This window comes from Acinonyx jubatus, chromosome E3 (genome assembly GCF_027475565.1).
Source record: "Acinonyx jubatus isolate Ajub_Pintada_27869175 chromosome E3, VMU_Ajub_asm_v1.0, whole genome shotgun sequence".
Lineage (NCBI taxonomy): Eukaryota > Metazoa > Chordata > Mammalia > Carnivora > Felidae > Acinonyx > Acinonyx jubatus.
Genome location: NC_069398.1, coordinates 33,102,084 through 33,129,755, shown reverse-complemented (window position 1 = coordinate 33,129,755; position 27,672 = coordinate 33,102,084). Strand labels below are relative to the sequence as shown.

At 50.1% G+C, this 27,672-nt stretch overlaps 1 protein-coding gene across 2 annotated transcripts in view; it reads left to right on the top strand.

Moving 5' to 3' along the window:
• The window catches only part of SDK1 (sidekick cell adhesion molecule 1), a 553,308-nt gene that overhangs the window by 288,796 nt on the left and 236,840 nt on the right, over positions 1 to 27,672 (top strand). The gene's annotated exons all lie outside the window — the stretch shown is intronic.

Below are 27,672 nucleotides of genomic sequence, written 5' to 3'. Positions count from 1 at the left end.
ATACTTCCTCTCCATGTAATCCGTCTTTGCTGCCTCGTCTCCCTCTGTGTCCCTTCACCTTCTCCCCGCCCGCGGTCCCCGCAGATCCTAGGAGTCGGGCTTCTCCCCCTGGGCCAGGGTGAAAGAGTGCCTGTGACCAAGCAACACTTCGTTGTCCTCGGAGGCAAGACGCGGGGTGAACTGCTGGGTTTGATGCTCACGCGGTGTGCCAGCGTTCCCAGCATCGCACTTGTCTCTGAGTCGGACTTGGCCTTCACCGGGGCCACAAGGCCCCCCTGATGCCGCAGGTCAGGAATCAAGAGGCCACGTGCCCGCTGCCCCACCTCCAGTGATGACCGATGGCAGTTGGAGGGGTGGATGGGGGGCGTCAGAGGGACCAGAGTTACTCCTTACTCCTCCTGGTAAACTGAGAATTCGTGGAGTGTGGCCAAAATATCACCACGCGTTTTGTGCTCTGCAGATTGTGCTTCTAGGAGCACCAGCATCTTGAGCACTTAAAGATCCTGATTTAGCAATTGTCTGCTGTGCCAGAGCCCGTGGGGCGTGAAGGGACCTCCAGTCTAGTTGGGGACCATACATGCAATTCATGAGGACCATCTCCACTGAGGCTGCACGAGACACGGCCTGTGCCCACACCTCGCCTCTCAGACTTGCACCGGAGTCAGGTCACAGTCCTCTGAGGGGAGGAGAGCAAAACTACAATTAGAGACAGTGCTGTGACACGAGTGTAAGCACGGGGGCTCTCGGGTCACAGAGGAGGGGCTCCTCGTTAGCCCGAGGGAGTCACCAGGTGTGGGAAAGCTTCACAGTGGAGACAACAATTAGCCGGCCTTTTGGGATGCAGGGGTGCGGCAGGGAGGGCTGGGTGAAAGCACAGTGCAGCCAGAGGAAACCCTATGCAGATGGGGAGCATCCCAGGGACGGCGATGACTGCCCCCCCCCCGCCCCGCCCTGTGGCTGGAAGAGGGGTCTGGAGCAGGAGGGGAAGAATGTGCCATGTATCCCGAGGCTCCTACACTTTGTTCTACAGGTTACAGTAATTCCTTCCGGAAGGATTTCAAAACTAGGGGTGTTTCAGGAAGATCATTCTGGCTGCAGCATGTGGGCCAGCTTGAATGAAGGCTTTTGCAGTATGCCGGATGTGATGTCTTAGGACTTGAGCTAAGAGAGTGGCAGTGACGGTGAAGAGAGGGACACACTTGTGAGTTTGGGGGAGATTGCAGAATCCACACGTGTTAATTTACAGGTGTCTTCCATGGCTTTTATGGTTCCGGCCTGAGTGGCTGATTGGGTGATGGTGATGTTCCCAGGGGTTGGATGACCCAGGAGCAGGTCTGGGGGGAAGAACAGGAAGAGCAATGACATAATGGATTCTGCTTTGATACACTGCGTTTTAGATCCCAGCATGGAAATTTTCAGAAGGCAAATAGGCACCTCAGCTACCAGGCTGGGACTAGAGATGGAGATTTGGGAGTCTTACTTTAGGGTGGTTTTGATGACCAAGAATTGGGTAGTGGAAGGGTGTTGAAGGACAAACCAGCACCGAATGGTGAAGAGGGAGGACAGATAAGAGTGGAAAGAGGAGGTGGTAAAGTGTCAGCGAGCCACAGCCTAAAGCAGGGCTAAGCTACCGTATGAAAAGGCCGGAAAATCCCTTGGAGAAGTAAGGAAGGCACAGGCGGTAGCTTGAGTGGCCCCTGTGGCGTTCCCCGGCATTGCAGACACAAGTGCGCAAGCATTACCCGGGTCCTCAGGCGAAGGAGGGAGAGACAGAGAAATTTCAGATCAACTCTCTGCTTCCTGTTACTCAGATGTAAATAAGAGGCTGTGGGAACAGAAAGTTTCTTTTTTGCAGGACGTCTGGGTGGCGCAGTCCGTTGAGCGTCTGACTCTTGATTTCGGCTCAGGTCGTGATCCCAGGGTCGGACTCTGCACTGAGTGTGGAACCTGCCTAAGATACTCTCTGTCTGTCTGTCTGTCTCTCTCTCTCTCTGTCTCTCTACTTCTGCCCTTCTCCCCCGCGTTCTCTCTGTCTCTCAAAAAAAGAAGTTTTCTCTTTATTACCAAAGTAATAAATGTTAACTGTAGAGATGAGAAAAGATAGATAAGCAGAAAGATGTCCATAACTTGCAAGTCTGTAGCCCAGACTCATGATGGTTAACATTTCAATGCATGTTTCCTGCAATAAAAAGAAACATTTTTAGCAAAACAGGCTTATACCATGTATTCTATTTTGTAAGATTTATTACTGAATATTTCATTATTTATACAAGGTTAACTACCTACTATCATTTTAAATAGCTGCCTAGTTTCCTTTTTTAAACAAACATGATTTATCTACCTAGCTCTCGACCATCGGACGTTCAGACTGTCTCCCGATTTTCACGGTTACAGACAGAATGGTGAATATCCTTTTAGCCACACCTGTGTGAACATCGAAATAATCTCTTTATCATCAATTCCTGGAAGTGGAACTGACCTGTTGAAGGATGCTGTGGTCCAGCTGTTGAGTTATATTAGAAATAGACGCCCACACATACTTGCGAGCTCCAGTCTAAAAATGGGACCAGGGCTCACGCGAACCACAGGAAACGAGGTGTCTCCTGTAGCTCAGGTACAAGGTACTCCAGGTGGAGAAGCCGGAGCTACAGACTCCCTGGACCCGGAGCACTTTGAGGCCCCTCAGGAGCCTTGTGACCTCTCACCTCTGCTCCCTGCTTACTTCCCTTTGCCCCCAAGGTGGGCGGGAGCACGTGCCCTGTGCGTCAGGGCCGCGTGTCCGGTGTTTATCAGAAAAACACGGGGTGTCACATGGAAGAACACTGTCAGAGTCCTTTAGAAAAGGTATGGCCAGTGGTCGACCTCTTCCGAATGTTTTTTCTGACACTCTGATTCCATTAAAACATTGTAGATGTTACCTCATTCTGTTCTAGCATTTCATGGTATGGAGAAGAAATCTGGAGGGTGTAGGGTTCGGGTTTTGTTCTCTTCGGGTTGATAGCACGTTTTCTCTCTCTGGCTTCTTTGTAAGTTGTACTTCTTTGTCCTGAAGCTCGGACGCTCGGCTGGGACAGGACTGCGGGGGCTCTCTCCCTCTTGGTGCACAGGAAGCCCTTTGAAGACGCAAGCAAGCCTTCTTCGCGTGTGGCAATCTGTCTGCGTTGTCAGTTTGATTGACGTTGGCCTCTCGCAGACTCTCTTCTCACCTTCTAGAATTCTTGTTGTGCCCACACGGGGCCTCCTGGATCAGCATTCCATTCACTCATCTTCTCATTACAGCTCAGTTACCTGCTGTCTCGAGATGCCAGAAAAAACTCGCAATTGCAGCCACGTTCACTGATCTGATCTTAGGCACTACCCAGTCTGTACTTTGGAGCTTCTGTTGTACCTTTACTTTTGGCAGTTTGTATGCTCGTCAAAAAGCCATCTTTCCTGATCTAAGATCTTTCTGTTTTCATATCTACAGTATGTTATCGACCCCGCTCACTGGCACTTTTATTTGATTCAGATTTTCTGAGTCATCTGAATCAATGTGGTTCGGAAATTTCCCGAAGTGTTCTTTTTCATAAAGGGGATATTTCTTCATAGCCTTTAAATTAATTGATCCCTTTATTATGGACTTTTTCCATTATGGGCTTTATTATTAGGATTACTTAAGTTTTATTTTGCCACATTAATGAACGTGTAGACTGTAGTGAGGTGTCTGCAGTTTGCCCTGATGGGATGAAGGTAGTTTTATCTCAGGGCTAATGGAATTCTTTCCCCATTTTAACAATCCAGAGGTTCCCGGGGATCTGCTTCTCTCTCACTCGTGCTCACCTGTGCTCAGGAAGTTCTCAAAGTGGGGTACCTCGGCCAGCAGTGTCCGGATCACCTGGGTGCGTGTTAGAGGTGCAGGTTGTCAGACCCCACCCCACATTCACTAGATCAGAAACTCTGGGGACAGAGCCCGGGAATGTGTGCCTTAACAAGCCCTCCGGTGACGCGAGGGCCCTCAGAAGCTGGGGAGCGGATCATCTACTGTGACCTGATTTCTGTCCACAGCAGGTTCACACCAAGTGTGAGTTTATGTTCAGCCCTTCGTGCCAACAGCTGTGGGCTGTCCGGAGCAGGCCACGGAAGGGCGCTCCCCTCCCCCATCTCCAGCCCCAGGGACTGCTCTGACCTGAGTGGCACTTGGGTGGTTGTCCAGCAGGGCCCGAGGGGCGTCCCTCTGACTTTCCTTTTGCAGATGGGGAGTTTCAGATCAGAGTGCCTTTGCCTCAGATGGGGCACATTCATGCCCTCTTAAAAATTCTGTGGTGGGTTTAAGAAGTGCAAAATGAGCGAGTGCAGATCACCTAGGGGCAAAAGTTTGGATTTTGTCTGTTTAATGATGGCATTTAGGGTGACCCGAGGAGTGTTGCCTCAGAGACTCTCAGGCCCGTGGGAAGCTGTGTCCTCAGCTGCGGGGTGAGTGGTGTGGGGAGAGGGAGGAGCCGGGCTCCCGCGGGCTCCTGAGGACGGGGCTCAGCTGATAACCAGCGGCGAGAGAGGCGCGAGAGGACAGAGGTGAGTGGGACTGTTTCCTGGCATGGCCCCTGGATGATTCCTCGGAGGAGAGGCAAACTGGACTTGACTGGGGCAGAAGGCTGGCCCGAGCCGTGGAAATGAGAGGAAGAGACCATCCCTGACCAGGGGAGACGCGGTCGGGTCATAGGGAGGAGCAGGTGCTCGTTGTCATGGTGACAGAGCTATGGCCTTGTGGGCTCAGGTGCATCCCTTGGGGGCCTGGAGCGCCACCCACAAACCAGATGAAGGACCAGCGCCTCCACAGCTCCTTTCGGGCCTCTCACATTCCCGTTTGTCGCTGATGAAAACAGGGCTCAGGATGCTCCCCGACTCCCGAGAGGACGCCACCTGTCCCCAGGCTCACTCCCTCCGCTCCCTCCCCTTGTGAAGCTTTCCCTCGGGCCATCCCTCAGAGAGTCTGGCATGTTAATTTTCAAGTTTACCAAGTGACACTGAAGATAATAATGGATTTCTTCACCCATGACCCTCCTCCTGTCTGCCGTGATTCCTCCACCCTCTTGTCTGGTACTTCAGCTCCTGGATCCTCGTTCCTGACCCTGGCCGTGGTAACTCTCGCCCGGCTGCAGTGTGGGGACGTCAGCTAGAGGCTCAAGTGCCCCATGATGGGCTACATGTGGCCTCTTAATTTCACCCTTGACAATTAATTTTGTCCGTTCATTTTCCCCTCTTTCTCTTTATCCGTTGTAGCTTAAGGTCTGTCTGCTTACACTGCATAGGATAAAGCAAACGGGACAGCTGTTGTGTCCCTCAGGATTCACCACCACCTGGGTTAGAGTCTGTGCCAGGCACCCTCTTGCCAGGGAACCGTCCGATCACCAAAGCAGGTGGAAATGCAGACCATGCATTTACCTGCAAAGAATGCTTGACAGCTTGGGAACTTTTTACTTTCTATTAACACAACTGGCGTTAAAAAAAAAAAAAAAAAAGAAGAAGAAGAAGAAGAAGAAAAAGCAGCGAGGAGAAGCTGAGTAGATAACCCTGAGCTCTAAGGTTGCTTAGATGACAAAGCACATTCACGTTTCCACACACAAGTTGCAGTTAGCCGTGTGCACAACCTGTTCCAACGGCCGGGTTGTTATTGGCAAAAGCCGTGGAGTGTCTATCGTCAGAAGAGACCAGAAGTCAGATCTCGAGTCACCAAAGCAAAGAGCTTTAATCCAGAAACAAAAGGCGGGTGAACGAATGCGCAGAGGATGCTTCGCTGGGTGCCTCACGGTCTTGGGCCCATCGGCACGCTTAACGGGCCGGCCCCAGGCTTCCTGGCGCTGGGCCCATGCTCTGGGAATGTCTGCTGAGGCTGCGCTCTGTGACCTGCTCGGGGGGACAGCCAGCTTTCCCTGATGTGTGGAAAATAAACTGTGAGCTGGCCACCACTCCGCTCTTCCCCCACTGATGGGATGGAAACGGCCTTGTAGGAACTGGGTGTTGAACCACCTTTGTATGTCCCCCAGTGGGAGTTTACAAGAGCAAGCCCTCCGAACCCTCTGCCCCGTTCGCATCCTCTCGTGAAGGGGGCCGGCTGCAGGGGGGGGGGGGCCGTGAGGAGCCCTCGCAGCCCCTCCCTGCGAGGCCGGAGCAGGCCCCTCCGCCAGTGGAGGGTGGAGGCTCCAGGGCCAGGAGCCTGACTGGCAAGTACGGTGGCAAGGACGGCGGCCGCCGTGCTGAGCAGGCCTGCCCATGGGCCTTCCTACCAGGAGAAGCCCCACGTTCCCCGAGAGCTGGCCTTCTGGGCTGTTGGGAGCAGCGAGAATGACCACAAGGTGTGCACGCTCAGCCTGGCACAGAGCAGGTGCCACAGATGTGGGTCTGTCGCTGTCTTCTGTCCCCAGCTTTCTCTGGGGTTGGCTGCAGGGAAGGGTCATGACCTGATTCTGAGGTCAGATTCACGCCTTAGGCCCAGGCTGTCCCTGCAGGTGGAGGGTTTCTGAGAGGCAGGAAGGCGTGGTGGTTAGGCACACAGGCCCTGGGTCATGCAGATCTGGGCTCCCAAGTTGCTGGACTTTCCACGTATCAGTTTCCTTATGTGTAAAACAGGAACAGTAATCCCTTTGGCTTACCAGAGAGAACAGGCAGAAGCCAGATTTCCAGCAGGACTCACGGGAACCTGAATGTAAGTAAAAGCCGGCCTGGGTCGCCTGGTCACCCTTAGGGCTTAATTTGGGGCCCTCCAGGACACCTGATACTGGGCTTCAGCACACACATGGATTCCTGATCCACTCACCCGTACGTTTCGTTGGCTCGCTTCGTTTCGCATGATGGGCTGGTCGGGGCCGACACTCTTTTCCGCCTTAGGTTTCAGTGTGGACTCGGGGGCGTTAACTGAGCCACACATTACATATCCGTCAAAGGTTATTAACATATTGGCGATTAAGAACCCTTTTAAAAATATATGCCATTCCAAAGCAATCACATGACTTATTGAAAGAGAATTTGTTTTCATTCAGTAACTGCTGGGATCTTTAGTTGATCTCCTGATGTTTTTAATCAGATGTTTTGGGGCTTTCGGTTTGTTGAGTACCTACTGTGTGCCAGATGATGTATTATAATCACCTTACGTATGTTCTTTCGTTTAGTCCTCACACAGCATAACCCACTTCTCCCATAGTAAAAGGGGTAAACAGGGAGCTGGTGAGGCGCAACGCCAGACCCCCAGGCCGTTAGACCCCCGGCACCGTCTCTAAAGAGCCACGTGGCATCCCCAGAGCACACTCAGCCCCCAGCCGCTGCAGGAGAGGACTCCTCGGCCTCAGCCCGCGCTGGCTGGTCCAGCTCATTTGTCTGGACGTACCTGAGGTCACTTCAGAGAAGGCAGGAAAAACAACAGCCTCTAATTGCATACACAGATTGAATTTTCAGGTGTATTTCCTTGCGGGAACCTAGCTCATTGAATGTCTTTAGATGGAGGAAATTGTGGTCGAGACTGAGGTTCCTACGTGAGTTAACAAACGGTTGTTCCTCGCACAGAACCTGCAGGAGCGACCCTTACAAAGGAACGCATTCTTTGTTTTTTCCTGATGGCTGACAGCGGCCGCTGTGAGTTCTGAGTAGAAGAATATTTAGTGACAAAAGCCAGGAGAGTGTTGCAGCAGGGGGAAAAAACTGGGAGACTGATGAATTATCTTTCTATTTGCACCTTCAGAAATAGGTTAATTGTTTTGGTGACTGGCTCCATCTTGATTAGGAAGCATTAATAGCAATTAATGATATAACTTCAAAAAAGGTATAGGAAAATTAATCGAATTCTCGGCTAACATAAATTATAGTCATTATCTACTGTATCCAGAACCATCAGACTGCCAAGCCAGTTGATTAAAGGGCCAGTAGATTTTTTGGTCTGAATTCTCTAGATAATTGAACAAATCTTTTCGTTATGTTTCTAGCATATAGTTCCCTGTGGTGAGCTAATAATATTACTTAGTTTAAAATGCCTCCATTCTATGACATCATCAAGAACCTTTCACAAGTTAATGTGATTAACATCTGCACGTTTTACTGACATGTACAAATATTATTTGATTATGGTGATGAAACTTTTTAAATAAAAAAGCACCTGTGACAGCGTGGCATGGCGCAGTTCAGGTCAAGAGACGTGAAATCCTGAGCCTGACTGCATGTACCCTTGATTCTGCCCGGTGGCTGGGAAGCAGCGGTCCATGCAGACTGACCCTCGAGGCAAGCAGCAGAGGTATAGCTAGAGGAGAGGGACCAGAGAAAAGCGGAGAATAGAGCCGGTCATCTGGGTGCAGGGAGACGCGAGAGGGAGCCCAGGGGGTCATCAGAATACACAGCCCTGGAGACTCAGTGGCTTAGACAACAAAGTTTATTTTCACTCATTACCCGTGCACTGCAGGTCTTGTAGGGGACAGGGGTCCGCTCGCCGTAAGGTGCCCAGACCCGGCTGTCACACGTGTCACTGTTCTGCGGTGCAGCCACCTCCGCAGGAGACTTTAGGCTCACTGCACAGGGCATGGGGGACTCACATATTCCTTGAATGTGCAAGACCTGTCACATCGCCACACCTAACTCGTAGGGGACGGGGTGCCAGGAGGGAGGGGAGAACTCAGAAGGGTGGTGAGCATCGCCAGGGTGACATCTCCCCCCCCAGGTGAGGGCGAATCTTGAATCGGCAGGTATGGGGGCGGGTGTCGGGGTCTGCGGATGAGGGGCTGGTGCTCCAGGGAGTGTAGGCTGAGGTCGGCTCTGAACTGAGGCTCTGGCTGCGGAGTTTCTTGGTCTTGTCTCCTTTGTGGGCTTTTACCTCTGCTGCTCGTGTCCGGCCACACCTTGCCTGGACCTTTCACTGGAGTCAGGACGGGTAGTAGTCCAGAGCACAACTCCTAGCCATAAAGCCCTGGGTTTGTGTCCCAGCTCTGCCGTGGGACGTTGGGCAGGTGAGCTACCTTGCCGGTCTCAGTTTTCTGTCAAAATGGGAGCAATAGAAAACGTACACAAGGATGAACGCAAGATGACGGGCACAGTGTCCGGCCCACATAAGCAGTTAACGAGCGTTCGCTGTAATTCTTACGATCTCCAAAAAGTTTCCACCCATGGGATCTTTAATGCTATTCAGTTCCCCTCCCATCTGCCTTCCCTGACCTTTGCCCTCTGTGCCTCATCCATACCTCATTGGTGTCTGCTCACCCAGCCGTCCCTCCCCCACACCGTGGCGTCCACATTTTCACTATTTCCTTGTGCATATCAGTCCTCTCTTGACCTTCCAGCAGGCCCAGCCTACTAAGGCCCAGCCCGCCTTCTACCTGCTTCCTCTTCTGCAGGACTCAAGTCCCACCAGACTGGTGGTGTCCTCCTCTGGGCACGTCCCTGCTGCACAGAAATCCTTGCGTGCATCTCAGGTTTCCTCCTGCCTCTTTTGCCTGGTGGTTGTCTCAGGCCTTGCCTCCTTCGCCCCAGCGGGACAATTTCCTGATAAGTCACATCCGTGAAAACATAGTGTCTTCATGTGTTTCCTTTTACTTCACTGGGGAACAGGTGCATGGAATCCTAACTGAAGAGTAACATCACCTAGCACAGAATTTCTCAAATCGAACGAACACACACATCGCCTCGAAAGCTTGTTAGCATTTAGGTCCTGATTCACTAGGTCTGGAGTGGCGCCCAAAGCCCTGCCCCTCTGACCCGCTCCCGGGGGAGGTCTGTGCTGCCCGTCCCAGCTCGCTTTGAGGAGCAAGGGGTTGGTTGCCTTGTATTGAGTGGATTGAGTGCTCCCCACGTGCCCCAAAGCACGGTCTTTTCCTTGGAACCAGTAGGAGCCCTGCTACCAGAGCATGGCCAGCAGCACAGGCATCACTTGGTAGCTGATTAGATGCAGATTCTCATTTCGAATCTGCATGTGAGCAGGATACCCAGGCGGTCCCCAGGTGTGCACCTGAAGGTTGAGAAGCACTGACTTAGAAGATACAAGTAAAAAGATCTTAAGAATATTTGTGAAACCATATGTGGTTTTCAGCGCTCCGGAAACTGAAAATACTGATGTTAAATTAAGCTAATTAGTGAGTGGGTTGAAATTAATTAACCACAAAAGACTCTGAGGAAGATAGATTTTGGATCATGTTTGGGAGAAGAAAGGTGCATTTATAAACGTGTTTCAAACTGGCTACTTTTATCATCATATAGAGCATCTTATCTTTAGCCATTTCTTAAAGCCCGGTTGTAAAAGCATAGCGATTTCCTCATCTGTCTGACCGAGTTATTTTTATTTTGTTATTTTGTTGTTTTTCTTTCTGTAAATAACAGCAAATATGCATGCATAGCCTTATTTCTGCCCCCTTTTCTACCTCAGAAGCAACACATTATGCACACTTCTCAGAATTTGCTTTTTTTCACTTACCAGTGTATCTTAGAGAAACCTGTGTTGCTCTGTGAAAAGTTGTCTCATCTTTGATGGCTCCTTATCATCCAGAAGAGTGGACGCACCACACTCACGGTTTGCTTTTCAAACAATACGTGAAAGTCTTTTACACGACAGGAACCACCACTTACCCATAAGAGGTCACACCCTCAGCAAATAATTACTAAATCCATGTCAAATTTCTACGCCTCTTCCAAAAACTGAGTCCTTCAAGGAACCGCCACAAGTTGTTATTTTAGGCTATTGTGTTTCTCGCAGACAGTACTTAAATTTCAAAATAAAGAAGGATTTATTTCTTTGGGACACTTTGCAAAGACTTCACCAAAGGCAGTTCCCTCTTTCCAGGGAAATAGTTTCCGGATGGTTCTTTTTTTTTTTTTTTTTTTTTTTTTTTAATGTTATGCAAATCCAAGGTAGATAACACCTAGTAAAATGAAGGTTTCGGGAATAGTATTTAGTGATTCATCACTTGCATATAATACCCAGGGCTTGGCCAACAAGTGCCCTCCTTCATGCCTGTCACCCATCTAGCCCAGCCCCACCCACCTCCCTCCAACAACTGTTTGTTCTCTGTATTTAAGAGTCTCTCATGGTTTGCCTCCCTCTCTGTTTTTATCTTATTTTTCCTTCCCATCCCCTATATTCATCTGTTTTGTTTCTTAAGTTCCACATATGAATGAAATCATATGATAACTTATATTTCTCTGACTGACTTCTCTTAGCAAAATACCTTCTACTTCCATCCACATTGTTGCAAATGGCAAGATTTCTTTTTTTTTTTTTTTTTTTGATCACCAAGTAATATTCCATTGTAAACACATACCACATCTTCTTTATCCATTTGTCAGTCAAAAGACATTTGGGCTCTTTCCGTAATTTGGCTGTTGTTGATAGTGCTGCTATAAACACTGCGGTGCATGTGCCCCTTGAAACCAGCACTTTTTTGTAGCCTTTGGATAAATGCCTCGTAGTGCGATTACTGGGTCGTAAGATGGTTCTGTTTTGAATTTTTTGAAGAACCTCCATACTGTTTTCCACAGAGGCTGCACCAGCTTGCATTCCCAGCAACAGTGCAAGAGGGTTCCCATTTCTCCTCTTCCTCACCAACATCTCTTGTTTCCTGAGTTGTTAATTTTAGCCACTCTGACAGGTCTGAGGTGGTATCTCACTGTGGTTTCCATTTGTATTTTCGTGATGATGAGTGATGTTGAGCATCTTTCCATGTGTCAGTTGGCCATCTGGATGTCTTCTTGGGAAAAGTGTCTGTTTATGTCTTTTGCCCATTTCTTCAGTGGATTACTTGTTTTTTTGGGTGTTGAATTTGTTAAAATTCTTCATATATTTTGGATACTAGCCCTTTATCTGATATGTCATTGTGTCAATTGCCGTTTAGCTTTGTTGATTGTTTCCCTCACTGTACAGAAGGTTTTCTCCTGGTGAGGTCCCATTAGCTCATTTTTGCTTTTGTTTCCGTTGCCTCTGGAGACGTGTCTACTAAGTAGCTACTGAGGCCAGGAACGAAGGTTGTTGCCTGTTTTCTCCTCTAGGATTTTGATGGTTGTCTGTCTTACATTTATTTAGGTCTTTTATCCATTTTGAGTTTATTTTTACATATGGTGTAAGGTCCACGTTCACTCTTCTGCATGTCGTGGTCCAGTTTTCCCAGCACCACTTGCTGAAGAGACTGTCTTTTTGCCATTGGATATTCTTTCCTGCTTTGTCAAAGACCGGTTGGCCATACACTTGTGGATCGGAGAGAATTCTTGACTTATGTTCAGTCAAACACTGTTGCCTCCAGGCTCCTTAAAATACTGCTCCTCTTCCTCATTCAGTTTCACCAAGCATCTTCAGCCTGATTTGACCCTATTCTGGTTACCCAGAGACTGCCATCCTGGCTTCAGCCCCTTTCTCTGTCTCCCCGTGTGCAGGCTTATCAGGCATTTTACTGCTTATCGATGAGTTGTCTCATGGATTGAACAGAGACTAAGTCGAATTTTTAAATAAATAGATGGCATCCTCTTATCGGTAGCTTTGGGAGAGGTTTGGCAGAAGTGCCTGTTGTTTAATGATTTGCCATAATTGCTTTTGGATTTCGTATAAATTCTCTTTAAGTCTGTTACTCACGCTGCCTCACAGAAAGCTGAGTACCCATGCTGCTTTAAAACTACAGAAGACTGCTCAGTATGTGAAATGTGCTCGTAGTGTTCGTTTGTTTGAACTGATAGTTTGCACAGTCCAGATGTGCTGAGTAATCATCGACCCTCCACATTTTAAATAGGCCCACACTGACCAGCTTCTTTCTTAATGTATTTGAATAACCACAGAAATGGGATTAGGACTTTATTTTTTGTTCACCTGCCTTCCTGTCTCTGTGAATAGACTTCTTATGTTTCTTCCAGCAATACACTCCCCTCTCAGTAACACTTGTGATAATGTATTTATAAGTGTGTCTCTTAAGAGGGATCTCAACTTTGTTTTTGTACACTTAATTCTTTATATACATGCCTTCCACTTTATATGTTCTGTCTCTGTCATCAACCTTAGATTTATTGTTCGTGTTGATTTTATGCCAAAATATAAATGAGATTGTGTTGACATTTTAAAAAACCTTGCTTCCTAGCAGATGGAGTAGGGAACCAGTTGGTTTAAATAGATAACCTTGGGTCATATCAGAAAACGTCTTGTTCTAGCTGATACTCTATTCTTGCACTGTGGGACTGACTTTATTCATTTAATGGAAGCTAGGGCAGACAGGAAAAGAAATATTTTCTTCTCTTAAGATTTCCTGATTTGTTTGTACCTGTGTTGTGACACCCAAGGGTAATTCTGATATAGCAACTTCCAACAAAAGAAAAGAGATAGGAAAACAGAAGGGGAAGTACCTCTCCGGTTATGAGTTCTCATTCTTCATTCTCAAAGCACCCGTGTGCCCTGGCTCATTGTGTGGCCTTGTTTGCTGTGCACCTCGTCAAGGACAGTGACCCACCAAACTCCCAGAGATGATAGATGAGAAAAAAGAGTGCACACCGTGAATGGGGGCGGGGGTAGGGGTGGTGGTAGAGGAAAACCAAGACTCGCACTCCTCCTGTCTTACCTGTGTGCCCCGATTGGATGTGGCACATTCTACAGCCAGATCCTGAGCCTGACTCTTGACTCTGCTCAGGGTCAGGGCTCTCTAATCTGGATGTGAAGTAGCCAATGAGGCCATGCCCAGGATCTGCCCTGGCGCACCGGGGACAGTCAGTGCCGCCATGTTGGTAGAGGGACAGCCTTTGCCGGGCCCACCTAGAGATGGGGTAAGGTGAAGCCCCCACTCCTTCCTCCAGAAAGAAATGCTCCTTTATCCTGATATCAGGAAACAGAGTGCTGTTCTATTATTCCTGAACTTACTTAGGAAGGCATCGGGCTGGAGGACTAGATTGTCACTCACTGTTTATTGTTTGGGAACATTCAGATTTCATAGTTGCTTTAAGATGGTTAGGATAGAAACCCTGCAGGATTTTCTGTTTCAGAGTCTGCCCTCCTCTAGGATGAAGGAAAGGAGAAATTGATGATCTAAAAACACAGCAGAGGAAAGGTGCATCGATATATTTGTGTCAAACATGGGGATACATAAGAAAATGCCACATGGTTGATAAAATCTTTGTCCTGTGTATAACCACCTTTCAGAATTTTAGTTTTGTGAAACAACTAAATATGTAAACGAGAGATTTTACTTGGCTTTGGATTTCTAATTTGAGAAGCTCTGGTTTTAATTAAGATATCAGCCTTATAGGGAAAGATCAAAAGAGGGTCGTCTGTTGCCCCAGAGGTGCCCCTTCTGGTAAGGAAGCGGCAAAGCCTCGAGAAACCCATTTCTCCCAATGTTGGCCCTCAGCTCTGCATGTTTTCACACAGCTGGGCAAGGACATAATATATGAAGCTTTCTATTTTGTGTTGTTCCGATCCAGCAAAGTCCTCAAAACGTAACAGCCCCAGGAGCGCTCACCAACGGCATGGCTTCCAGAGCTGGCTTCTTGATAACCAGACTATGAATTTACCTGGAGCATCAATTGCCATAATTTCTAGCCTGTGAGTTGAACGGTAGTATCCATAGCAAGGGAAAATACCTTCAATTTAGGCTGGTTTTTTAAAGATCCTTATTGTATTTTAAGGAGGAGGGCGCAGTTGTGATTTTCAAGATAAATTCCACTGAACAGACTGCGACCCCTTTCTCTCTTATCTCCTTTTTTCTTTCTTCCTTCTCTCATGTGCTCAAAGCATTTGTTAAGTTAATTTTCTGTTTTCTCCAGGGACTCAGGATTGAATTTCTCTGTTCTTGGTTTTATCTATTAGAGACGCTTTTCTAGTTACAGATTCTGTTTGTGAACCGCATGCTTTGTAAAGAACATCTGATTTTCAGCAGGATTTGAGCCTGGCACATAGTCACAGACACACCCCAGGAGCCGAGCTGTGCTACGCTCCAGACACGTGTCTGTGAAACTCATCCAGGGAAGAGACGTTGATATTTTAGGAGCAGATATTGACATCTATGTGGAAAATGTGAAGTTACGTTCCTTCAATTTGGCGACCGTCTGGTAGGCACTTACTGTTTGCCAGAGGCTGTGAGCATAAGGGGGTTTCTGAGCATCACGTGCCTTCAAGGAGTTTGCAGTGGACAGGGCACATCTGCTCATGTGAATGCCCTTGTCCGAAGGAGATAGGTTCCCATCGTCCTGTTCCCCCGGAAACGATGTGTGAGCCCGGGAACGAGTGCACTCATTTACTTCGATGTGGCCTCAGGAGGTACAGGTAGAGGGGTGTGTGAAGGAGACGGGGTGGGGAGAAAGATGCCACTACGGGGATATCAGGGAGCCCATCGCCTCTGGGAGCACCTGTCCTCAGTACCCAGGAGTCCTCGGGAGGCTGATGAAAAGCCACTTTCATGCCACTTATGTTTTAGTGGTGGGGAACAGCTTCCAGGGACATTAATTTGCTGGCATCCTGGCCTGTCTATCCGCCTCGCCCTTGTAGGCCAGTGTAGTGGAAAGCCCTGACAGGTTATTGTTTTTCCCTTTTGTAATGCAAGTGGCTGACTTAAGCTGTGATGCCCAGGCACCAGTTCAGAGATGGCTATCTTGGAATAAACACAGGCCCACCTTGCGGAGCTTGGTAAAGAGCCTGCTGCCTCCTACATGGAGGCTCCTTTATTTCAGAGCTCCGAGCTGATCTTGATAACTGACCACCTGGGCCACTTTAAATTCCTGCTTTTATGTCTTAAATTCACCAATAAGGAGTGAGTCTGCAAAACCCAGGCCCCCACCGTCAACCCCAATAAAAGCAGAAACCCCGGCCATGCTCTCTGTCTCTCCCTCCGTACCTGAGGCCTTCCCATGTGACCCCAGGTATGCTGTGTAATTCCCAAGCCTGTGAAGATTAAGCGTGCATTTTTTCAAAGTTTCCCGATGGACACTAGAAGACACTAGAAGGTGTCTTCCAGTTGTCATGAGGACCACAACAGCCGGCCCTGTCATTACCCTGGTTATTGACAGGCTGAGACCAGCATGAACGACCAACCACTGCCCTGACCAGAGAACGACCTCAGGTGGGACCCCCCCGCCCCAGGCACTGGCAGGAAGCCCTGGGTTCACACATGAGGGGTGAGTGACAGAGGCTATGGGCAGGACATGGGCAGCACCTGCTTCCAGTCATTTTAACAGATGTAGAAAGTGTACCACTCGCCTTACCCCATGTACAGCATATTCGAATTCAAAACGATCAAAGACCTAACACTGTAAAACCCTTGGAAGAAAACACAGGGGGAAAGCTTCACGACATTGGATTTGGCGATGACCTCTTGGCTATGACACCAGAAGCACACGCAACCAAAGGAAAATAGACAAATTGGACTCCATCGAAATGAAACATTTCTGCATCACAGCACACCGCCAACAGAGTAAAAAGGCAACCCACGAAATAGGGAAAAAGTGTTTGCAAATCATATGTCTGATAAGGGATTAATATCCAGAATATATAAAGAACTCCTACAATTCAACAAGCAACCAAGTACACACACAAGCAACCTGATCTAAGAAACCGAGCAAAGGGCTTGAATAGACATTTTCCACACATGACGTATAGACGGCCACGAGGCACATGGAAAGATGATCAACTTGCTTATCATCTGGATAAACAAAATGTGGTCCTTGCAGACAGCTGAATATTATCCAGCCTCAAACAGGAAGGACATTTTGACAAATGTTACAGCATGTGTGAGCCTTGAAGATACTGTACGAGGTAACATAAACCAGTCACAAAAGGGGTAAAAACTTTATGGTTCCATTTATATGAGATACCTAGAGTAAAACTGGAGATAAAGAGTAGATGACGGTGCCAGGGGCTGGGGCTGTTGGGAGCAGGGGTAGTGTTTAATGGGGACAGAGTTTCCATTTGAGAAGGTGAGAAAGTTCCATGGATGGACGGTGGGGGTGGTTACAAAACAACGTGAATTAATGCACTTAAAACTGGTAACTTTCATGTTCTGTAGATGTAACCACAATAATAATTTTTTAAAACGTCCACCACATGTACAAAGAGGGCAGATCATCGTAACCGAGGGCCTTGGAAACTTTCATGGAGGAAGTATTCCCAGGCCTGGATGCGTGGGTGGGATTCAGGAGGAAGCAGTGCGGAGGGGGACAGGGGGTAGGAATAGAGAAAGTTGTCACAAGTGGGAGCATTCGGGTCTGAGGGGGACAGCCGGGATGCATCAGAGTGCCGCGTAGTCCGGTGCAATTGAAGCTCAGGAATATCGAGCCGTGGAGAAGACGCTATGACAGAGGCGACCGTGGTCACCTGGGACCTGGTCTCAGCTGGCATGTCAAGGAGGCTCTCTGGGGAGTGGCCAGGGGCTCCAGAACAGGATGGTTCTCAGTGAGACCGCTCTCATGATCTGAAGGTGGTTACTCCTCGTTCTGTGACATCCGGAGTTCCCCCATAGACACAGGAAGGACAGGCTTGTCCCAAGGCCTTCACTCTGTGTTAACTCAAGAGGCACTGGCTGAGCACCTGATGAAGCATCAGGCACTGTCCGAGGCCTGGGAGTGTAGCCAGAACAGAGCAAATGCAAACGCCCATGCTCCTGGTCTTATGGACTCGTGAAGAGACACAGACATAAACAAAACTAACAAGCCCAGCAAGCGGCACGTCAGATGGTGTTAAGAGTCAGGGGAGGGGCACCTGGGTGGCTCAGTCGGTTAAGCGGCCGACTTCGGCTCACGTCATGATCTCACAGTTTGTGAGCTCGAGCCCCGCGTCGGGCTCTGTGCCGACAGCTCAGAGCCTGGAGCCTGTTTTGGGTTCTGTGTCTCCCTCTCTCTCTGCCCCTCCCCTGCTCGTGCTCTGTCTCTCTCTCTCAAAAATAAATAAAACATTTTTTTTTTTTTTTAAGTAAGGGGAAAAGCAGAGCAGGGCGGAGGGTGGGCCCTGTTGCGGAGCCCCCCTGGCTTGCAGAGGCAGGGGTCATCAGTCACTGTAGCTTGTGTCTTCACAATGATGGCTTGATGGCCATTAAGAAAAATCAAATGTGGTTCTTATCCCTCCCTTACAGTTTACTAAATGTACCAACCGCTAAATGTTTTGTGTCTCTCATTTGAACTTGGAGGAGAACTCTTTTCCAGAGAGCTCTTCAACCTTGGGGTTGGAGGATCAGGCCTTCAGGGTCCCCTGCCAAGAGGTCCTGCCTTTTCCCATTGTCCTGGCTTAATGGCCTCAGATGGGCGTCAGTTGCCCTGGTGGGCTTGGGCTCATGCCCAGATTTGCATGTTTGGCAAATTTATTCAAGGGAATTTCTTAATTAAAACTAAAAGTGATGTGTTATTGTTCCTCATCACAGTCTCAATAATTTGAGAATGCCATTCAGAATAGTGACGTCAACTCATGAAAAATCCCTCATCTTACCACCCCCCCCCCCCCCGGCCCGCCCAAACCGCCTGTGGTCCAGCTTTTCTGTCGGTGATGGCTCTTCTGTCATTACCTGGTAGATTATGCTCACATGTGTTTAAATAAAAAGATCTGGTGCGATCTGGATCACTCCAGTCCCCAGTCACGCAGTTCCTAAATCCTGCCTTGTGTTTACCCACTTGTGCGCATCCCCAAATAAATAGAGAAATAGGCCCGCTGTGCCAGTCTCTGTCACCTTCATTTTCCTCCACCCAGTAAAAAGCTGATGAAAATACGCACCGTGGTACGGTCCGTGCATTTCCGAATGTGCGTGTTTTCAAATATATCATAAACGAGAAGAAAAGAAACCGCTAGATTGTTTGTCAAACCGTCATATTATTTTATTTATCGTCTCTTGTCAATAGACGGGCCCAGAAGCGTATTGAGATAAAAACGGAAGTACACACAAAGATAAAATTGTAAATGGGATAGACTGCTGTATTTCCTCCCATTTTCTCTCCCTCCTACCGCTGGACAGTAAACAGGAATTGGGTCAGCTGGCACCCTGTCCTCGCAAGGGACCCGCGAGAGCGTTTGCGATCGGGTTTGCCCCAGTGCTCGCCCCCAGCCCCGCACGCCCGCCTCCGTCTCACTGCACCACCTTGATGCCCACGCGGCCCCTGACCGGGCTCCGGCTGACGGGACCGGGGACGCAGCGTCGAAAAGAAAAGGAAAGGAAAGGAAAGCGTCCTTAGACACCTCCACACACAACAGATTAGTAACCCAGAAATTAAATTCAGGAGGTGACTACAAATGAAAACACGAACTTGGGGGTAGGTAAGAGGTGGGAGGAACCTTCTGCTCGGTGAATTTTTTTTCTGTCAGGAGACATGGCGTGCTGTTTATTTCACTTGTCACAGTGGCCCAAGTTCTGCCGCGAGAAAATCACCTCGAGACGTCCTCGGGAATGACCCGGTCTGCCTGCCGCTGGCATACCTTTCACTGTAGCACATTTTAATGAAACAAATAATAATCTTGATTTCCAGGAGTTCTTGCAAATGTACATAAATCATAGAGAGAGACTTGGGGGTCTGTCAGTCTCTTAAAAATATGTACCCCGGGGGTTCAGCATGGCAGGATTCGCGCTGTTGAGAGGCTGGCTCCCCGTGGTGGCCAGAGGTCAGACACACCTGTTGAGACGCTCTTGCAGGCAGGCACTAATCCCTTTGCGGAGCGATTTTGGTAATGCGGAGAAAGATGACAGACGCCAAGGGGTTGCAAAAGCAATTGATAAACTGAGAAGCCACCTGATTTTCTTTAAGTGGGATATATTGGAGTGCTTTCCACCCATCCCCCAGAGGAGCACCAACATCCCTTGCTACACATGGGAGAAGGTCAAGAATCACGAAAGATTGACTAATTAAATTACGCTTTTTTCTGTCAGAAAGCAGGTTGGGGATGGCCCGCGCCAGCCTGTTTGCAGAAACGGAGCTGCAGAACTGAACAAAAGATCCCCTCCAGCTCCACGGTGTTGTGCTGTGTTGTGCTTACAGTGAAGCCCTGGTCGGCGGAGGGCAGGGTTTTCGCCCGTATGTAGCCCTGCATTCCTTAGCAGCTGTCCCCCAAGGTACAAAGATCCATCTTCAAAAACTGAGAAGTAGCCTTGATTTTACACGTGGGAATTCCTGTCCACTTGGAAGAACCCGTAGCCTGAGCTCTAATTTCCTTCGTGTGGTAAAATCCCCTCTTTCTTCCCCTCTCTGACCCCTTGCTGTCCCTTGTAGACCTCTGTGCCCGCCCTCCACAGGCTTTTGTCCCGGGCCTGCTCTCTGCCCTTCCTACTCTCACAGAGACGTCTTCTCATCAGAATTTCGGTCACCGTCTGCGAGCCGAGCGGCCGATGCCCTCTGCACCTGCCCCCCTACACGCCCCACAGGAACCTGAGGGAAGTACGGCCCCTCCTCCTCTTCCACCCTAACATGCCAACGTCATCACCCCCAGTCCTGCTCTCTCTTCCATGTTTTCACCCCTGAGTCGCCGTGCCATCCATCCGAACCACTCAGGCCAGCAACTGGGAGCACTTCACATAAACCAGCCGCCCAAGGCCCCTCTGTTCTCTCTCCCTCCTCCCTTTGGCCTCCCACCATCCCTTACTCGCCTCAACCCCTCCTCTGGGTCCTTCAGTGACTCCGTTCCTCACTGGATCAAGTCCCCAGCAGCAAGCAGGGCCATGGCCTTCGCCTCCGGGTCCGTCCCTGCCACACCCAGACCCACTCACCCTCCAGAGCAACTCGTACCTTTCCAAACAGTCTGGACTGCCTTCTGCCTTCTTTGTCTTCCGTTCCTGAAATGCCTTTCTTCCCTCCTCTATCTGCTGATTGCCTGTCCATCTTTCAAGGACATGACTCAGGCTTTCCTAATTCCCCTGGCAGAATTAACTCACCGGCCCACACCCACCGTGTGCCGCTGTCCCCCTCCCTGCACCTCTCCTAGCCCCAGACAACCCGGTAGGACTTGCTCTGTTAACGGGACATCTTCCTCCACTAAACCCACAGCCCCTTGAGGACACTGACCTCGTGCAGTTAAAACTGAATCCCCAGCGCCGTGCCTGGCCGTAGCGTGCCTGAAATAAGAGATAATCAGTGTTGCTCCTGGTCTATGGTGGTAATCCTCTGCTAACAGTAGCCAACCTGTTATATTTGGGCGAGGCGTAATTCTTCATTTAATGAGTACCTGCAGAAGGGCTGGTATGGCCAAGGCACTTGGTTCATACAAAGATGAATAACGCGTATGTCCCTCCTTATTCCAGAAGGCGGGCAGACCTACGCGCAAATCTGATGTTTCGGTGAGATGAGAGCCACGTGGTAAAGGAGCCAGGGTACTGACTGTGCTGGCTCGGGCCGGGGGGGGGTGGGGGGGGGGTGGTGGTTCCCCGTTCTTGCGTCCGGATAGCCAGCTGCCTGCGTGTTAAAGCATTTCTGTAACCGCCGTGTCACCTGCACACCACAACCAATACGTGTTGCTGTTGTTATTGGCGTTGAAGAAAGAATTCCAGGGAACATTCCGCTCAGCACGGGGAGCCTTCGTTGTCTTTTACTCCGGTTTTGTTTTCGACCCCGTTTTCTCTTTTGTTCCTCCAAATTTGGGGCCAGCTCTTTTTGGAGCAGGGAGATTCTGAGGTTTCGAGCCATCCTGTAGACTCCCATTACCTGCTGGCTCCTTGGTGGGAGCTGTCTTTACAAAACTCAAAACCCCATTGCTGGAGACACATGACGAGTTGAAGAGCCAGACAGTCTTTCTATTCTTGGGCTGTGCGACAGCTATCACACCAGTTTCTCCTCCGACACAGGCACTCCTCCCGGAAAACGTCTGCTCTTGTGTGAGAAGGACGTTCGGTTTGCTCATTTCGTACATGTTTACATGAAGTCGTGCACGGGTTTCGTATCTCAGGGCAGATGTGACTCGGCACCTTTTGGTTGAGGGCAGCATTTGTGGCTCATTATTTTGTGGTGTGGCCCCGGGAGGCACATGGGCTGTGCAGGTAGTGGACCCACGACCTTTGAGCCGGCTGCTGCAAAGATTTCCTGAGGCCTATTTGCCACGAACATCCTCTATGAATCAGGAAATTCAAGACCATGGTGCTAACAGAGAAGAACCAAAATGCAGGACTCGCTTTCTCAGATGTCCTGGAAAATTCCACTTCTTTAAGGGCACAGACTCTTTTTGGAAAGAAGTCTACATTTTTAATGAGATGTTGATATCTGTGTAAGGAGGGCGCAGGGAAATGTCTGAGTGCTCGCAGCCCTTAGCGTGCGCTCTGCCTCCGGGCTGCGAATGTGAATGGAGCTGCAGCCTTCTCGAGGCTTCAAGGAGGTTTCGCACATTCGTCCACACGTCCTTGGTGAGAAGCCGGGACATCAGCCCGAGCACCTCCAGGGCACCCGTGGAGAGGTCAGTGCTGGCGGAAGAGATGGGTGGAGCCCTGGGGCAGAGGAGGGGGTGACGGCTTTGTTCCCAATTCCCAGGACTAATAAGGAGCCCCCACGTTAATAAGGAGCCCCCGTGTTCGTGCAGCGCCTTCTGTGAGCCGGGCACCACGTGTGCTCACACACCTACGGGCATGCACACACATGCACACCCACATTCGTACACATGCAGGCCCCCGCTTATAACGGCCTCGTGAAGTGCTCACGGTTTTACAAATGAAAAAGGTAGGGCTCGGAGAAGTTAGGTAACTTGTTCTGAAACAGTTGGGAGCCGTGGTGGTATTTCCAGGTTGACTGGGCTCGAAACTGTCCTCATCAGGACTGCGCCTCTCAGCTGTCGGGCACAGGGGAGCCTCAGTGGGGACGGTTGGGGGCAGGGAGAGAAGCTTGGAGCAGAAGGACCTGGGATTGGGGCGGGGCGAGGGGAGCCTGATGGGGTCTGCTTCCAGGGACTGGGCAGGCACCTACATCACCGTGCCCACGCATCCGGGTCGAACAGCAGAAGCGAGGGCTGGCAGCAGCAAGCGTGGGGTCACTGCGTGCCCTCAAGATGGGCTGTCCTCACAGAGAAACTTGGGGAGATAGGAAGTGGGGGAAGTGAGGTTTGGGGGGGGCGGGCGCCGGGAGGGATGGGAGACCGGCGGCCCCAGAAGTGGGTGTGCGCAGAACGTCCCTGGTGTCTGGTGTGCGCGCCGTGTGCACGCCCGCGGGGGCCTCATGTCCCCGGGCAGCCATCTGGATGCGGCGTCTGGACTCGCCTGCACGCTGCAGCGCTGGGCCCGGGGAAGACCATCCGGGCAGAAACGGCGACCCCAGTAAGGGAAAGTCTGTGCAGCCATCACGGCACAACGGTAGTGGCTTTTCTGTCTTTTTTAAAAACTGTGAAGGATTGTTCTTTCTTTCCGCCCGTACTAGTGACTAGGAGTGTGGCCTAGAACCAGTGACTCCCAGCTAGGGACACTTTTACCGCAGGGCGGATGTCTGGCAATACCAAGAGACCTCTGTTTTTCACGTTACATCCCGAGATCTTGTTTTTCTTATAGGTAAATATGTCGGTTTCGACCGCCTTTACCCATTTCCCCCACCCCTGCCTCTGGCAACCACGGATGTGTCCTGTGGCTGGAAGCTCCACTTTTGCAGATTCCACGTGTAAGCGCGATCGTACAATACTGTCTTTCTCTGCCTGCCTTATCTCCTCGGCACGATGCCCTCAAAGCTCATCTATGTTGTAGCAAACGGCAGGATTTCCTTCTTTCTTTAATGGCTGAATTATACTCCATAAATATACCACAGTGTCTTAATCTATCTACAGATGGGCACGTAATTTGTGTCCGTGTCTTGGCTGTTGTGAGTGTGGGGGCCCAGACACTTCTTTGAGATAGCGCTGTCGTTTCCTTTGGGTCTATACCCAGAAGTGGGATTGCCAGATCCCGTGGTAGTTGTCGTTTAAGTTTTATTTGAGGAGTGGGCAGAGGTTCCCATCCTCCTTTAGAATATTGCCCACAGGCCTCCCCGATCTGACCCCTCACCCCACACGTCTCCCCGTGCCCTCGGGGCTCCAGCCTGCACCCCCAGTAGCTCCTCCAACAACCCCCCCCCCCACCTCCCGGGGCAGTGGGTGCCTGCACCACCCTGCACCCAGGTGTCTGTACACCAGTTTTCCTCCCCGCGCCCCACCACCACCGCTGCTGGGTCCCCTAACCCCGCGTCTCTCTCCTGGGACTTTCCCTCCCCCCTAAAGTGGCACAGCAGAGTGTTTGTCCCTTACCCCGCTTCATTCGCTGCCTTTCTACGGGTCAGTAGTTCAGGTGAACCTTCCTGTTGTTTGAGACATTTGATGTGCTTGAAGTGTACTTTTAATGCTTTTTTAATGTTTATTTAATTCTGACTGCGAGAGAGAGCAGGGGAGGGGCAGAGAGAGAGGGGGACAGAGGATACGAAGCGGCCTCCACACTGACAGCAGAGAGCCCGATGCGGGGCTCAAACTCTCAAACCACGAGATCATGACCTGAGCTTAAGTCAGAAGCTTAACCAACTGAGCCACCCAGGCGCCCCTAAATGCACTTTTTTAATTAAACGCAGCCTTGGACCATTTCCCCTAGTCAGCTCTGTAGTGACTCAGGGGTTCCGTGGGGAGACCGGCTGGGATGAGGTGCTGTTTCGGTGCTCAGGCGCTGTATTCCCGTGACCACAAAGAGGCCTCCGTCTAAAGCCGCTGCCTCTGGGGCTGCACGGTGCCCGTCCGTTGCTGACCTCTGCTGACCTCTGCAGAAAGCCTCTTCTGAGTCAACACCTTCACCTCAACCACCTAAAACCAGCCTGGGAGATGTTCAGTTGAAAACACCACAGTAAAGTCTCCATTAAGGAAATGCTTGGGGGAAGGCGTGTTCTAGTTATTTAATTTCTGGTTAACTTAGCACAACCAGAGTTTTTATCAGGAGTAAACGGCGTTACGTGAAAGGAAGATGATGGATTCAGGGTGGAGGCTTTTCCTTTATTTAAATCCTTCCTCTGCCATTTGAACTCCTATGACTTTGGGCCTCAGTTTCCTCGTCTGTAAACGGGGGGCAGCAGTAGGTATTTTCTGGTCTCGTTAGATCAAACGGGGAGACGTTTATAAGTCATTTAGTGATGTGACGGTGGCTACCTGGGAACGTGGGGAAGCACGGTTACCTTCCCTCTTCCCTTGTTTTCATTCTTCTCGGAAGTAATTCTTAATACGTCGGCATATGGCATTTAAAAATCCCGTGTTCATGTAGAGCATTGAAGGAGAGGGTAATATTCCCAGTGGAGGCAGCAGTGACTCATTATTGTGGAATATTTATGACAAAATAACCAATCATTAGGGATTTCGGGTGCTTTTATATCTCAGATACTATGGAATAGCAGAAATAAAGAGGTCGCTTTCTTCTTTTTAAAATGCTGGATATTCTTCTTTGCATCTTTTTTTCTAAAAATTGAATGTGGGGAAAAAATTGGCAGATAAGTCTGCGTGACAGGCTAAAAATGGCAGATAAAGCACCTCTAATACTCCTGTCACTTAAAAAAGAGGCGAAAACCTTCTAAAAAGCAGCAAAAGACTAAGAGACCGAGGTGCACAATGACAGAAGAAAAGAGACAGGACGATTCGCAGGCGGGAGACGAAGCCAGCTCCCGAGAGCAGCTGTCAGATGTTAGGACGGTGGCCACAGGGGACGAGGTGTCGGCCTGGGGACACCTGGCGCTGGACCACGGAGGGGCTAATTGCGACACGGAGCTGGAGACAGAGGGAGGAGTTAACAGTTTGTCTCTGGAACAATCTACTTCGTACCCCGCTGCTGTATGCAGAATTCTCAGCAGCCAAACAGGACAGACCTGAACACAGGGTGAGGTTCCCCTCCGCAGAGGACACATGGGACACGTGGCTCTCTGGGATTCAGGGTGTCTTCAGACGGTTCGAACCTGCCACACCAGATGGCCACACGGGGGCAGGGGCGTTTCTGCGCCTTGTCAATCCACGTGCCCAGTCAGATTCGATTGAAATTTAAAGACATGTTTTTAAAAGAAGAGAGCGCTCTAGCATTGTGTTCTGTCATGAGCACCGTCCCTGCTGTTACTGCGAGATCTGGATTCTGGGCACTTCAGTAAAATTTTGCCGAAAAGTGGTCATGGCAGCTTCAACAGCAAATGCATAGCGTTACGGCCAGAAGACCGTGTTGTGATCTTGCTGGTGGTGGTTCCCGTAAGGCAAGGACACCTCGCCGGTGGCCCCGTGCGTGTGTCACGGATGCTGCGTTTAGGAACGACCGCATTTCACTCTGCAGCTCTCACACCCACTCCTTCAGCCAGTGTCCTGTGCCCCGAATCAAATCCAAGCAGTCACTGGACTTGTGCCGCCAACCCTGCAGGGTGAGGGCCTCCCGAGACAGGTGCGTGGGCGTGCGCGAAGGGGTTTTGTGGAAATGGTCACCACCCCACTTGAAGCACACTTAGGGGCTGCTCCATGTTTCGGTGTGGCTGCGACCCGTGACAGAGTGGCACTGCTCTGTCCCACCCGCCCCCGGGGAGCTGTGAGCTCGGCCTTGGTGCTTCTCTGTCCCATGCACAGTCTCCCGGGGTCAGCGTGCAGTCGAGGCTGCCCGGCCTGGGGCCCGTCCTCCCCGGGCGGTGACAAGTGCTGAGCACGGGTTTCCTCTTCTGCCGCCGAGGCGGAGCGGTGATTAATGCCAAATTAGCACCTTGCTCGGTGACCTTTCAGCATTCACTGCTGCCCTTCTTCACTTCACATAACTATTTGCAAATATTAGCTTCTCAGGTCATTTCTCCTCATCAGCAACTTTCACAGATGACAGGCAGGTTGTTAATCTGATTGGCAGTCGGCTCCTGTCCTTTGCCCCATCACGAAAGTGTCTGTACTCCGGCGTGTCGTCAGGAATCTGGTAACCAGCCCAACGGTCTCTCTGCAGTTAGAAGCGGAGAGCCTCAGAAGGAGGCTGTCAGAGAGGCCCTGCGGGGCTCACTTGGGAGGCAAAGAGGCCGGGAAAGGAGAAGGCCGCTTCAGCCTTCCAGGAGGCCCCGGGACACTGGGAAGCCGGCCTCCATCAATGTCATCGGTGTTCGGTTAAAAAAAATTAATTCGTTGGCCCTGCCTGCATCAAGTTTTGTTTTTAATTGACACGAACCTTTCATTCAAAACTCACATACCGCTTAAGCAATGAAACCAGGACGCAGAGCTGTGGAGAATTAGTGGTGATACAAAGCCAGTCCTCGGTTTCCCTACCGTTCTCTCGGTGGCGCCAGCCCGCTGCGGTCGGGCGGCCAGGGACTGGTCCCTGCCAGAGCCCCCCACGCTCGCCGGGCTCTCCAGCGTCAAGCGCTAGATGAAACATTTCACATTCGCAGAACTTATGTTTATTTTTATTTCCGGTCTCTGCCGTCTCCACCCTTTATGGAAATTCCTGTTCTAGAGATGTTTGATCCGTCATCATTTCCCCCAAATAAACAGCGGTAAAGTGTACTGTGGGTAGTTTGATTTCGATACTACATGGATTTTAGAGAAAAGTGGGAAAAACGTGTGCTGGTTTTTTTTCTCCCTTGGCACCAGAAGTAGGAGCTAAATTATTTATAGTTTGATACTCGCAAAACAGAGGTGGATTCAGGATATTTACTTCTCCGAGAAGAAAAAGGGATTGAAAGTACACGAGCAGAACAGAACCCTTTGTTGATTGAATGTGTTTGCTCCGGGGAGTCCCCTTTGGGCCCAAGTACGAGAGCCGGCCGCTTTCGAGCACCACGCGTGCCCAGCAGAGTGCCCGACACGCGGAATATTTGTGGAACTGAGCAGAT